Source organism: Vulpes lagopus, chromosome 21 (assembly GCF_018345385.1).
Source record: "Vulpes lagopus strain Blue_001 chromosome 21, ASM1834538v1, whole genome shotgun sequence".
Classification (NCBI taxonomy): domain Eukaryota; kingdom Metazoa; phylum Chordata; class Mammalia; order Carnivora; family Canidae; genus Vulpes; species Vulpes lagopus.
In genome coordinates, this window is record NC_054844.1 from 13,953,901 (window position 1) to 13,966,686 (window position 12,786).

The following is a 12,786-nucleotide window of genomic DNA, read 5'->3' on the forward strand; positions in this document are numbered from 1 at the left end:
TGGTCGAGAGAGCTATGTAGTGTCGGGGACCCTCCGGATGACCCGGGGGGCGACCAGGAGACCTCTGGAGCAGGTACTGGGGGTTGGTTTCAGCCGCTTGTGGACTACTTGGGTCCGCACCCTCGAGGTGTTTTGGGGGCGGGCGAGGGGACCGCGGGGGGCGCGCGGGCTGGAGGTGGGCGGAGCTGGGGTCCCTTCTCGCCTTAAAGCAAAGGAGGGGCCGAGTGGGGTGCGCGTGCGGGGGCGGCAGGGGGATTATTTGTACGTCTCATCCCCAGGGCCTTCACTCTCCTGTCCTGTCTGGGCTGCTCCGGAGGACCCAGTTCCGGAGGCGCAGTGGGGGGTTAGCTGGTGTCAAGCAGGAAGTTGGCTCCCGACCGTACTTTTCAAAAGGTGGAGTAACTTTCCGTCTTGGAAAAGTAGACAGTGTCAACAGATTTTTTTTTTTTTTTCTCAGCCTGGTAGCTGTTGTGTTTTCATGTTTTGGATAGCAGGTGATTTTAATAGACACATTTATGTTCACTTTTCTTTAAAATGAAGGGAACCTCCAGTGATACGTGTAATACAGAAGCATGAGTCATGAGTAAATTTGTTCCCCCAACACCCATGTTGCATAACAGTGCAGTGTCTTTAGTCATGAGTTACTTATGCTTAGGAGCTTTTTAAAAACGATTTTCTCATGATGGCCTTGTCCCCATCATACTATACTTCTTTGGAAATGTAATTAGTTTGATTTTGCTTCCTAACAACAGATAACTTGCTTGAAGGCTCTTAGGTTCCCCCCCTGGCCTGGAGTAATGACCTCATTCCCACAGTCCCATAGGGGTCGCATTGCTTAGTTGTACCGCAGTGCTTTAGTAAACTGAAATAAGGATAAATGACCGAAATGCGGGCAGTAACACATTTCAGATCAGGAATCCACTTTTAAAAAGTTAAACACTAGCCATCCTGTTCTGTCCTTAACTGATCCTTCCATTTCACCTTTTCCCACAAGTTTCATTAAAGCCCACAGGGCCCACAAGACAGGTTCCAGTTCTGATCTCACATCTTTGGAGTCATCTTTCCTATGAGTCAGAGTTAAAGTCTTCCTGAAAAACATTATGGTATTTCTTCATCCTTAGTAATGGGTGGCCCTTTTTCCCACACGGGCTTTCTTTATTTCTTCCCCAATATTTACTGAACTTTTAAATATGCCATGTACAATATTAGGTGATGGGGGAGTACAGCTGTGAATAAGGCCAACTAGATTTCCACTCTTTTGGAGCTCACTTCTTTTTCTTGGTACCTGAAGACAGGCAGAACAATGAACAAATAAATAATATCAGAGAAAGGATTCACCTTCAGCTTCCATTGACACTTGTGTCTCTCTGCTGTTTGTGCAATGAATGTTGGGATTATTTCTCCCACATGGTCATCTTTTTTGAGGTATACAAAGATCAGGCTACACACACTTCTGTTAGGAGTCAGATTATTGCCCCCATATTCTGGAGACAATAGACTCCAAGGGTACCATGGGCAGGTGCCTAGATATCCACAGCTATTTACTCCACCCCTACCTTCCACACAGAAAGCTTCTTCATATGTGAAACAGTCATAACACCAATTTTGAGGACAGATTGTTCGTTTATATACACATTAGGCATATATGTATAGATATAGATCTATCTATCTATCTATCTATCTATCTATCTATCTATCTATCTAATGGAGATAACCAGTGCTGGTTTTGACATTTAAGTCTTAATTTCCTATAAGATTTGGGGGACCTGAAAGATTGTTCCCAAAATGGTGACAAAATAAAAACTAGGGCCACCAGACGTTTATAAGAAAAATAAAAGCAATTTTTCCTTTCCCTCTGAAGATCACAGGAGTCTATCTAACTCTGTTAACCTGAAGAACAAAACAGGCAAAATATTAAGTACAGTGACAGCGCCCTCCCCACACCATCTCCACTGCCCTAAGGATTCTGTTTCTTCTCAAATACTTTTCCTGCTGCAAGGCTCAGTCAGTCTTTCACCATTTCTGTTGCACCATTTCTGTTTTGGATAGTTTTTAAAACCTGAATAATTTATTGGCAGTTAAAAATGCATACCTCCTGCAAGATCAATGCAGCCTGCGATCCTTGATGAACAAACAGTTCTTGCCAACATATGATTGTTAATTTAAAAGGACAGTATTGCTTCAAGCACAAGACCACATAGAAGAAGACTTAGAGCAGAACTGTGTGGGATATGAATTCTGATTTTTTTCTAATGCATTTATAATCCATAGTTGTTTTTATAGACACATGTACTCTTTCCTGCCAAGATAGGCCATTCATGTGGCAGGCTGTGACTTGGGCAGGATTTGTGCTTTGCTTTTCCTGTGGGGCCAGTCTTGTCTTTGTGTCTCTGAGAACTGGTCTGTTTAGTTTTGCCTGCCTGGAATCAAAAGGTTTAGTCTTTCCCCATAATTTGTGATGACTGGCTTACTATATGCAAGCTTCACAAATGCCCTTGCAATGTCATATACCCTAGTGCCTAAGGACTCCAGCTGTCTGGAACAAGACTTAAGTTCAAATCCACTCTGCTCCTTATTAGTTAGATGATTTGGGAAATGTTACTCAATTTCTTTAAACCTCAGTTTTATTTATTAAGTGGGCATAATAGTAGAGTTTATATCAGTGGATTTTGCAGAGGATTCATTGAGTTAATGTGAATGAGGGCACTAGAGTTTCCCATGTAGAAACATGCTCAGCAAATAGTAATTATTCTTATTTCCATGTTCAACTGGATTTTGAGTGAGTTGCAATAATTATGGGACCTACTGAAATAGAAAAGCATGGCATTCTAGCAATCCTATGGCTTTTCTGATAGCAAGCCATAAAAAACGTTTAGTGGCTCTTTTACCAATGGCAAGACTCCACAACTCAATCTATAACAGGAAAGAGAGTAATAAATAGCTAAAGCTTATTAACCATTCAGGTTAAAACCTTGATTTGCATCCCTCCCTCCAGACAACCTAGTTCAAGATTAATGGCTTAAGTACAGCCACGCAAATTTAAAAATGCAACCTTTTTGTTTAACAACTTATTGAGTATATATTATGTGTGAAACCTATTATGATTGCTGACCAGCTGTTCAGAAAAATGACTGTAATATAATACAAAGATTATTACAATATAGCAGGCTACATTGTAAAGAAAGGGAGATACCCAGGGCGTTACAGTAACAGGGAATGGAGACACTTGTATTAGCCTCCTGGGGAGAATGGCACCTGAGATAGGTGTAGGTGTGCCAGTTAGCCTACATTGCTAGACTGTTCTGCGCAGAGAGGCAGCACACACCAAGGCACAGGAGTCAAAGGATGATTGCTGCAGTTGGATGTGAGAGAATCTAGGGGCTAAGGTCTTTTGGGAGTCAAAACTAAAAATAGTGGATAAAATCATCCAGGGGGAATATACTTGCATAGAACCTATGTATAGATGTGTAAGCAGAGATATCGAAAAAAAAAGCCCAGCTGAACAGGGGACATGGGAGATCTAATGGACTGGCAGAGGAAGGGGAGCCATGGACGTGGAGGGAGGACATGGCCTGAAGACTTCTCACAGCTTGGATCCCTGCACTCCTGGACACGCCCTAATTTGCTTATATTTTGCTGTATAATTAGAAAATGTTCTTTAAAAGTTATCACCTTCTATCCAGGCAATGCTGACAGGCTGGTTTAACTTACTAATGGTGATGGAATGGATATACATTTTTACCCTTTGCGCTTTTACTTTACACATACAGAAACCCGGGGCATATACAGTGACAAGAGCATTGTTTTACAAAGCTGAGAACAATGTTGGTAAAGAACCCTTTAAAAATATGTCCTTTTTTATCATAACATTTAGTTGAATAGGGTTTTTTTTAACTTGCTTTAATTTTATTTGAATTTTTACTAGTAATTTAAGTAAGTTTTACTTTTAAAGAAGTTATAGAAACAGTGATGACTTACTAATTTATAAAACGATGTAATTAATTAGGTAATTAATTTACTTTCTTAAGGGAAGGTATATTGCTTATAAGTATCATTTGTAGAAAGTTACAGTAAGTTTTATTGAGGCATAATTGACATAACATTTTCAGGTGTATAACGATGATTTGATATTTATGTATAAGTCTAGTTAATATCTGTCACCATTCATAATTACAATTGTTTTTCTTGTGATAAGAACTTTTGATATTTATTCTTGTAGCAACTTTAAAATATTCAATACAGTGTTGTTAACTATAGTTACCATGCTGTACATTACATCTCCATCACTTAATTATTTTATAGCTAGAAGTTTGTACCTTTGACTCTCTTTACCCATTTTGCCCAACCCTCCCAATATACTCCCCCACCCTCAGCTCTGGCAACCACCAATTTGTGGTCTGTATTTATGAACCTGGTGTGTATTTTTTTAAAGTTCCATATATACATGAGATCCTACAGTATTTGTCTTTCTCTGTCTGGCATATTTCACTTAGCATAATACCCTCTAGGTCCATCCATGTTGTCAAAATGGCAAGATTTCATTATGACTGAATAATGTGTGTGTGTGTGTGTGTGTGTGTGTGTACCACGTTTTCTTTATTCTTTCATCTATTGATGGACACTTATGTGTTTTTCATATCTCAGCTATTGGAAATAATACTGCAATGAACATAGGGGTGCACATATCTTTTCCAGTTAGTGTAGTGTAGGTATTTTCAAATGTTTAAAACAAGAGAAATTTGACCTGGACAAATTGAAATTTTTTTTAAATTAGCTAATGTTTGTTTCCCAAGGGACGGAAATGGAGTTAAGAGGAACAAAAACAAAACAAAACAGAACAACAACAACAACAAACACAAAGAAAAGAAAAGAAAAGCCAGCTGGCTTACTGCAAATACAAAATAACCACTGTAAAGCTTTACTTTGTTTTCTCTAGAAGGAGAGGGAAAAAAGTTTAGGTGTTGAAAAGTAGATTTTAACATATACATACAGAAAAGAGAATGGTAGCACATTTGGATAGTAACTTGGGTCCTTGATAATTTTATCAAGCCATGCAGTGAAAAAGCCAATACTGCTTAACTCCAATGTATGGAAACAAAAGAGCGATAGGCCCTGTACTAAGTTACCTATTTTTTAAAGGCAAATCAGACCAATGATCTGCTCATGAGGGTTTATCTGCTTTTGTACTTCTCAAATGAACTATCTTGTTCATGTCAAAAGCCCAGGTGGTACCTGCAACTCTAAAATATCCCTGGTGACATTATGTTTTTCAGGGAGAGAGGTGTACAAATTTTTGTTAAAATGAGAAAATATGAAGGAAGTAAATGATTGGCCTGGAAGAGGTGCAGTGTTAGATTGTGACGGCTAGGAAAAATAATACGGTTTATAAAAATGGGTAATTTCTGGTCCCCACAACTTGGAGAGTGGCCAGTCATCACTAATCATAGGCCCAGACAGACAAAACTAAATGGACCAGTCCGCTGAGACACAAAGACAAGAATGAAGCTGAACTCTTTACCTGATTTAGAAATGGCGACCCCAAGCAGTTTGTCCTATTGTTGCTGGTCTTAAGAGAATTGAATGCTTCATCTCTCGAGGGTTAGCACGAAAGCAGACTTATCAGACTATGTCCACTCTCTCCCATGGACTTTGCCTCTTAGGACAACACAAAATACCAAGCAAACCAACAAGCAATGAAAGCAGAGAACAGAAGACCAAAACCAATTTTATCGAAGAACACTAATGTGAACAATCAAAAAAAAAAAAAAAATTCCAACGACTCTTATTCAAAGGGAAATAAAATTAACTCAACACTGAAGCTTTAACAAAATATAGGAACTCAATTCAGCATGAACTTATCTCCAGGCCCTAAGCAGGTGGCACCTTATCCATAGAGACTCACAAGGGGTCTCAGATGTACACAGTCTTACCAAGTTGAGAGTCTTGGTCCTAGCAGTGGGAGCTTTAGCTGAATCTGTATTTTTGTCTATGCCCTTCAGCCAAACACCATGAGGAACACACTGGTAGTTGAGCAAGTTGCATTTTTGCTTGCAGCACGGGAGACACATACTGTGGGGAAATATGGGGTGTCTCACTGAGAAGATATTAGGATTTATTATAGGTTTCGGTTTGTGATCATTGGTGTAGGGGCTTTGTATACGATTGCATGTGGGTTGGGTAAGTCTGTGGGTTGGGTAAGTCTGTAAGATGTAAGGAATGTAGTGAGACTGTAGCTGTCATTGGTGAATCTGGCTAATGTACATTGGGCTGTTTGGTCATTTTTGTGATTTGGATAATGCTAGTGGTTTTGTATTCAGACATGATTACAGAGTATTCTTGTTTTTGTTTGATTTTTCATGGTCCAGAATGGCCTTGTCTGGTGTTGATGTTCTATGAAGTTATGTTCCACAGAACAGCAAGGTGTAGCTGTCAAGCCAACTCCTAGTAGCACCAAGGCCTGGCTGATAGTCGAGGCCAATTACAAGCTATCATGGGCTGCTTTCCCCTTGCTCAATAGCTAAAGAATGAAATGTGACACCCAGAAGAGAGCTTGCTGCACCATCTAAATAGATAAGAACATCTCAAGACAAATGTTGGCAGTGTCCAAGCACCATCAAAAGAGGGAGCTACTGACTATGGGTATTTCATTTACATACTTCAAACATCCAAATCCTCTAACAACATCCCCTTGTTTTCATGTTCATCAAAGAACTTTTTATCTTGAATTTAACTTTTTGTGTGTGTCTTTGTATAGGGTAAGAATGTTGTGGTTTCTTTAACATGATAATCCATGTATTGCTAATAATAAATGATGCTTTAAATTTAAATGATATTTGTATATACCTATATATGTTTTTTATGTATTTAAATGTGTATATTAAGTAAATGCCATGACCTCACTTTCTTCCCGTCTTCCAGTATCCTGCTCCCCATTGCCCAGCCCAAATACAAATCAGTAACTTATTCTGATTTGAACTCATGTCAGAAAAAAACATTAAACTCAATAAAAAATCTAGACATTTATTTATAAGCTTGCTAAGCCTCTGTTTTCTTATGCATTAAAAATAGGATAATCACATCCATGCCTATCATAAAGCAGTTAGGGAAGAGTGCATGGTAAGGGCTCAGTAAGTTCCTGCGATTGTTATGTTCATCACCTTACATCTTCTATGTGGCTTTTCTCTTTCCCTTTTGTATTACCCTGTCTCTGAGTCAGTGTTTATGATCCATATTACCTACCAGCCTGCTGCACTTCATACTTTCTCTGCCTATTTCAGGTTCCCATGAGGTTTTCTCCCAGGGACCTCAACCTGAGCCTGTTCCAATCTAGACCAGTTCCCTTCCTTCTACTTCCCGCTTCCCTAGGTCTGAATTTCTGCTCTGATCATTGGGTACTCTGGGCAAGTTATTTAATCATTCTGTGCCTCGATTGACACATCTGTAAAATGAAGGAAAAGACAGTGGCTGCCTCACTCGGATGTAGTAAGGACTGAACAAATTCATGCACAAAAGGCAGAAGGCGTTCCAAGAATGCCTGGCACACAATAAATGTTCTGCAAGTGTTAGCTGTTGTTATTATATGTTTCCTAATAAACTGGCACCACACCCTTTATAAGTCCCCTGAATATTGTCAGTGCCACGCCACCAAAGCTGTCAGCTAGTGATTCCGTTCTTATTTCTCTTTCTGCCTCATCCCCTGTGTCACATGGATTATTCAGGATTGTGCTTTCTGTCTCTGAACTAGATCTTCAACTCCTCTCCTCCACCCTCCTATGCTAGTCTGAGTGGTCTCCTCATGCGTACCCCAGCTCTGGTCTTTCACCCTGCAGCCAGACTATTCCCTGCCTCACAAATGTTATTCTGGCAAGCACATTATATTTCCCATGGGCCAAACGCTACTCTGAGAGTTTTATGATTTAACTCATTTGTTATCTGTGTTCAATGACTTTTCCTTCTTTCATATGTTATTTATTTATTCCATAAATCTTATATTTATTCAATAAATCATGAGCTCAATCAGCCAGGATCTTGCCAGGAAGCAGATGGCATGCCCAAATACGGTAATTTGAAAAAAGTGTAATGATGGGATTATTTACCATGATGGGAGGAGGGTGCAGGGCAACTGCCTGGAAGAGAGTTACTGACAGCTGGGCTCCACTATCACTCCTATGCTTGATGGAGTGAAAGGAAGGAGTGCTCACCAGATCTGGTAGGAGGTTGTGTGGAGGGAGCCTGCATGACAGGAAAAATGGAGGGAGTCTAATCTAAGACAGCCAGTAGGGAGGGGCCAAGGGAGTCATTCCCACGGCCTCACTTTCCTTCCTTCCTCAAAGCTCCTGCTTCTCATCGGCCAGCCCAAGTGAAAGACAAAAGACAAAAAGGACCCCTTGATGCAATCGCTACAATTCAATTGCCTGGGGCCATAGAAGAGTGGAAAAGTGTAAAGTGGAGTTCAGGGGGACCAGACCTCTAGGTAATCCAAACACAAAGTGAGCAGGCCCCCACTGCCATAGGGGAAGAATGTTAACTGGGCCTTGCCTGGCAGGATGAAGGTCACTCCCTCATAAAACCCCTGACCTGCAGATTGCCAGCAAGAGCAAACAGAGAAGATGAGATCTCTGTGTTCCTGAAACTTTCATAAGAGCAGACCTTGAATGAAGTCTATGAAACCTGGAGATTCCAGCCTGTTTTGCCATTTTTCATATATATAAAAAAATAGTGTAGAGTTCACACTACAAATACATATGCATATATATGTATATATAAAAATATATATACACACCACTCACCATCCATATAAAGCTACCTCCCATCTCTTCCAGCAGCAGAGGTAGAGGCAAAGGAACTCACACCCACTCTTCTTTGCTTCAGCCCCTTGAATAGAACTAGCCCCATGTTTAATATAACTGCAAAGAAGGCTGGAAACTGTAGAAGAGCCATTAGAAAATTTTAGTGAGTACCACTGTCTGTCAGGGTCTCTCAGAGCATTTTTTGCTCACCTCCTCGTTCTGAGCTTTGTTTTATTTAATGTACTCCTGACATGGAGACTGCCAGTCAACCAGGGTTCTCTTGAGATCTTTTAAGAAAACTGACTCCCTAAAAAACCTTTTATCATTAGCTAGGGCACATAAGCTAACTGTGCCTAACCGGTTGCCTGGAAGAAGCAGCTTGAGAAATACTCCATTTGTTTTTGTCAGAGAAATCGGTGCTAATAATTTTGTGACTAGGTTGTGACAGAAGGCTGGGTTTTCTTCACACTCACATGTGTCAGTTATGGATTTACTGCCTCTGAGCTCCACATTCTAACTTCAGTACTTGCTCTGTGAAAAGAGGCAGAGTTCTTTTAACAAGTTTTCCATTTTGGTAGGTATGCTGGCCTCTCTCAGTAGAAGGTATGGGAGCGACTTCATAGGAGGAAGGGATATGTCTTGCTGGCTCAGGCTGCTGGTGGTAGTGGTGGGTAAGCAGTGAGGTGTGAGGACATCAGGTGGCCATCTGTCCCAGCCACGTGTCCACAATGCATGGTCTCTCTGTGACCTGGCAGCCCAACTCAGTCTGGGGACTACCTTCTTACAGCCTCCCACCGGGAAAACACTCTCCAGGCCTCTGGATTTTAGCAGTGCCCAGACTCCCTCTCAGGCCAACCCCCCAGAGCGGATCTCTTGTGGTCCTTTCCTTGAGGTCAGGGAGTGTGACGGGCCACCTGCCTGCAGTGCAGAGTTCACACTACAAAGGCAGCATCGAGTCAATGTGACAGAGACTCTATGGCTCACAAAGCCCAAAATATTTACCATCTGGCCCTTTATACAAAGTTTGCTGATCCCTGTTCTAGTTGAAAGAAGAAACAAAAATACAAAATAAAAAACCAAATTAACATGTCATCTATCTAAATAATTGTTCTAATTTTTCTCCAGAAATGTGGCATTTTCATGTTATTCTTTACTTCTTAATGTTAACCATAAGGTTTTTCTCAAACATGTGTGTTATGAATAAATTCTCAGAGTACAAATATAGATTTTAAAGTAGGCCCTCCTGTGATCTGGGTTACTCAGCAGTACAAATGGTTGTAGGAGATGCTGGATTTCTACATTATCTGCACTTTCTCTTTACCACTCAAAAAAGCCAACAAATATTATTTGAAGGTATGGAGTTTTTTTGTTTGTTTGGGGTTTTGTTTGCAGTATGTTACGCCTAAGTATGGCAACCTTTATTAGCTCCCAGAAAAAAGTCCAAGTTTCAAAATAGCATGGACTCTTCATTCATGGGTAGAGTATTTTATAAAATTAGACAAGATTTCAGAGCTATATTCATGTTTTCCCCCCTCTCCCTGCCTGAAGTTGGGCTCTTACCTTCTTTTTTTACCTCATTCCCCATTTTATTCGAGTCAAGGTTGCTGGGTGCGGTGGTAATAATGGAGTTAATTCTGTTTTTCCCTTGGACTCTAATTTTTCTTGAGATTCTATGATATAAATGCTACTGGATCCTAATTTTCCTTCCCAATATTGCTTTACAAGTCCTTAAAACACTTAAAAATTTTTTTTAACAGTATTCTTAAAGTGTTAATTCTCCTACTTATCAGTTTTCCTACTTATTCTCCTAACTTATCAGTTATCAGGTAAATGTGATAGAATTCTTACTAAATAAGGATTCATTATGGTAAATGCAATAGTAGCTTATTTTTAGGCTTCGATGCCTAATGAGGAGAAATGGTTTGTTTGAATAGGATAATAGGTCTAGGAAAACATGTATTGGGTAAGCTGTGGTCTTTTGTTTGCAAACTTATGTTTTTTTTTTAAACATACTGTTTCCTCCTTGGTAGCAGCAAGGAGGTAATAATTAAGGTAATTTGTTGATATTTAGTATTTACTAACCTTTAGAGAAAACATTTCCATTTTTTTTTAAGTTTGTACCTATTTTTTTTTTTTAAGATTTTATTTATTTATTCATGAGAAAGACACACACACAGAGGCAGAGACACAGGCAGAGGGAGGAGCAGGCTCCATGCAGGGAGCCTGATGTGGGACTTGATCCCGGGACTCCAGGATCACACCCTGAGCCGAAGGCAGACACTAAACCGCTGAGCCACCCAGGAATCCCCAACATTTCCATTTTTTTAAAAGCTTTTAAAGCATAAAAAGATTATAAAGGTATGATGAATTATATCTTCACTGGCACATAGCATATAATAGCTGTCAGATTTTTTTTCCAAATTTTTCATGAGCACAGGTTAAGTAAAATAAATTCTTTAAAAAAATTAGCATTGGTAAATACTGTATTCAAGGTATGAGATAGAAGTATATAGATGTTGATGCTTATCTCTTGAAATTTCTATGAGGATAGGAACATCTGATTTTGATTGCCATGGTTTTCCCAGCACCTAGCTCACAGTAGGAGCTCAGAGACTATCTGCAGAAGTTTATGATGTGCATGCCTCCCCAAACCCTCAGGTAGCTCATTCCATCAATCACTCTTTTCATTCTCCAACCTGTCCCTCCTTCCTTGATCTTAAGCCTCAGCAAACTTGCACATGCTGATCCAGCAAAACCCCTGTGCTTGCTCAGTCCTTAGCACCTGCTCCGTCCTATCTACTTTCCTTCACAGCCACACTCATAGGCATTCTTAGAAATAAGAGAACTGTGGTAGGGAGACAGTTATTTTGGTCTCACAGAAGTCCCAGCTCCGACCTTTGCTAAAAGCTCTTAATTCCAGGAATGTAAAGAACAGAAAAATTTCCCCACAGCTCACTTATACCTGAACCCAGGACCCAGTGGATAGAAATTATGTACAGCCCTGCTCAGTGAAGGTTTTAACTCCAGGAGTGCTGCAAGGCCTGTCCTCCAAACCAATCCTGGTGGATGACCATTTCCACGTATTAGACCTGCTGCAGTTGGAATTGAAGACAAAACATGAGTGTGCAGTTCCATATGGGGTGGTGATTGTGGCATCTTGTGGCCTGAAGAATTACTTGAAGTAAAAAAGAGTTTAAGAAAATATTAAAAAATACCTCCTGAATCTGTATAAACAAAGCAATGTTTTATAAGGGGCACAAATTGGAATGTGCAAAAAAATTAGAATCGAAACTAAACTGACCTTTGGATGTCATCTAAGGCTTTATGCTGATTCCATGCCTTGGCAGACTGTTGTGAAAACGACTTTAAGGGGCAATTATTATATAATAAAATGACACTGAGAAGGAAACAGTATTTATCCATATTATCTGATTAAAGATTTTTATCAAGCTTAACATTGACCCAAGCATTTTTTTGAAATCACAGTGTGAATTATGATCATGACAAATGCCGACTCAGAACCTATCCAAATTTTGAACGGGTTACCCTTTCCTGCAAATAGAGGTAACATACAAATGTGCCAGATTTTACAGCTGACATTTCAGAAAATAAAACTAGCGATACTAGGAAATGACTTTATGATAAACTGAACAGCCTAATAAATGTGAAAACAGAAATCTCAGAAAAAATATAAACTTCAAGCAAGAACACTAAAAATATTACAGACCAAATACCAAATAATTGTTTACATTTAAAGTATAATATTGACTTAATGATGATAGAATGGTGTTCCATCCTAGCATCTAAATGATCAAATATTCTATTCACTTACTGGTGATACTAAATGACTATACTGAAAAAAAAAAAAAAAAAAAAAAGCCCAGGGCACCTGGGTGGCTCGGTGGGTTAAGCATCTGCCTTCGCCCTGGGATCAAGCCTCACATCGGGCTCCCTGCTCACAAAGGAGCCTGCTTCCCCCTCTCCCTCTGCCACTCCC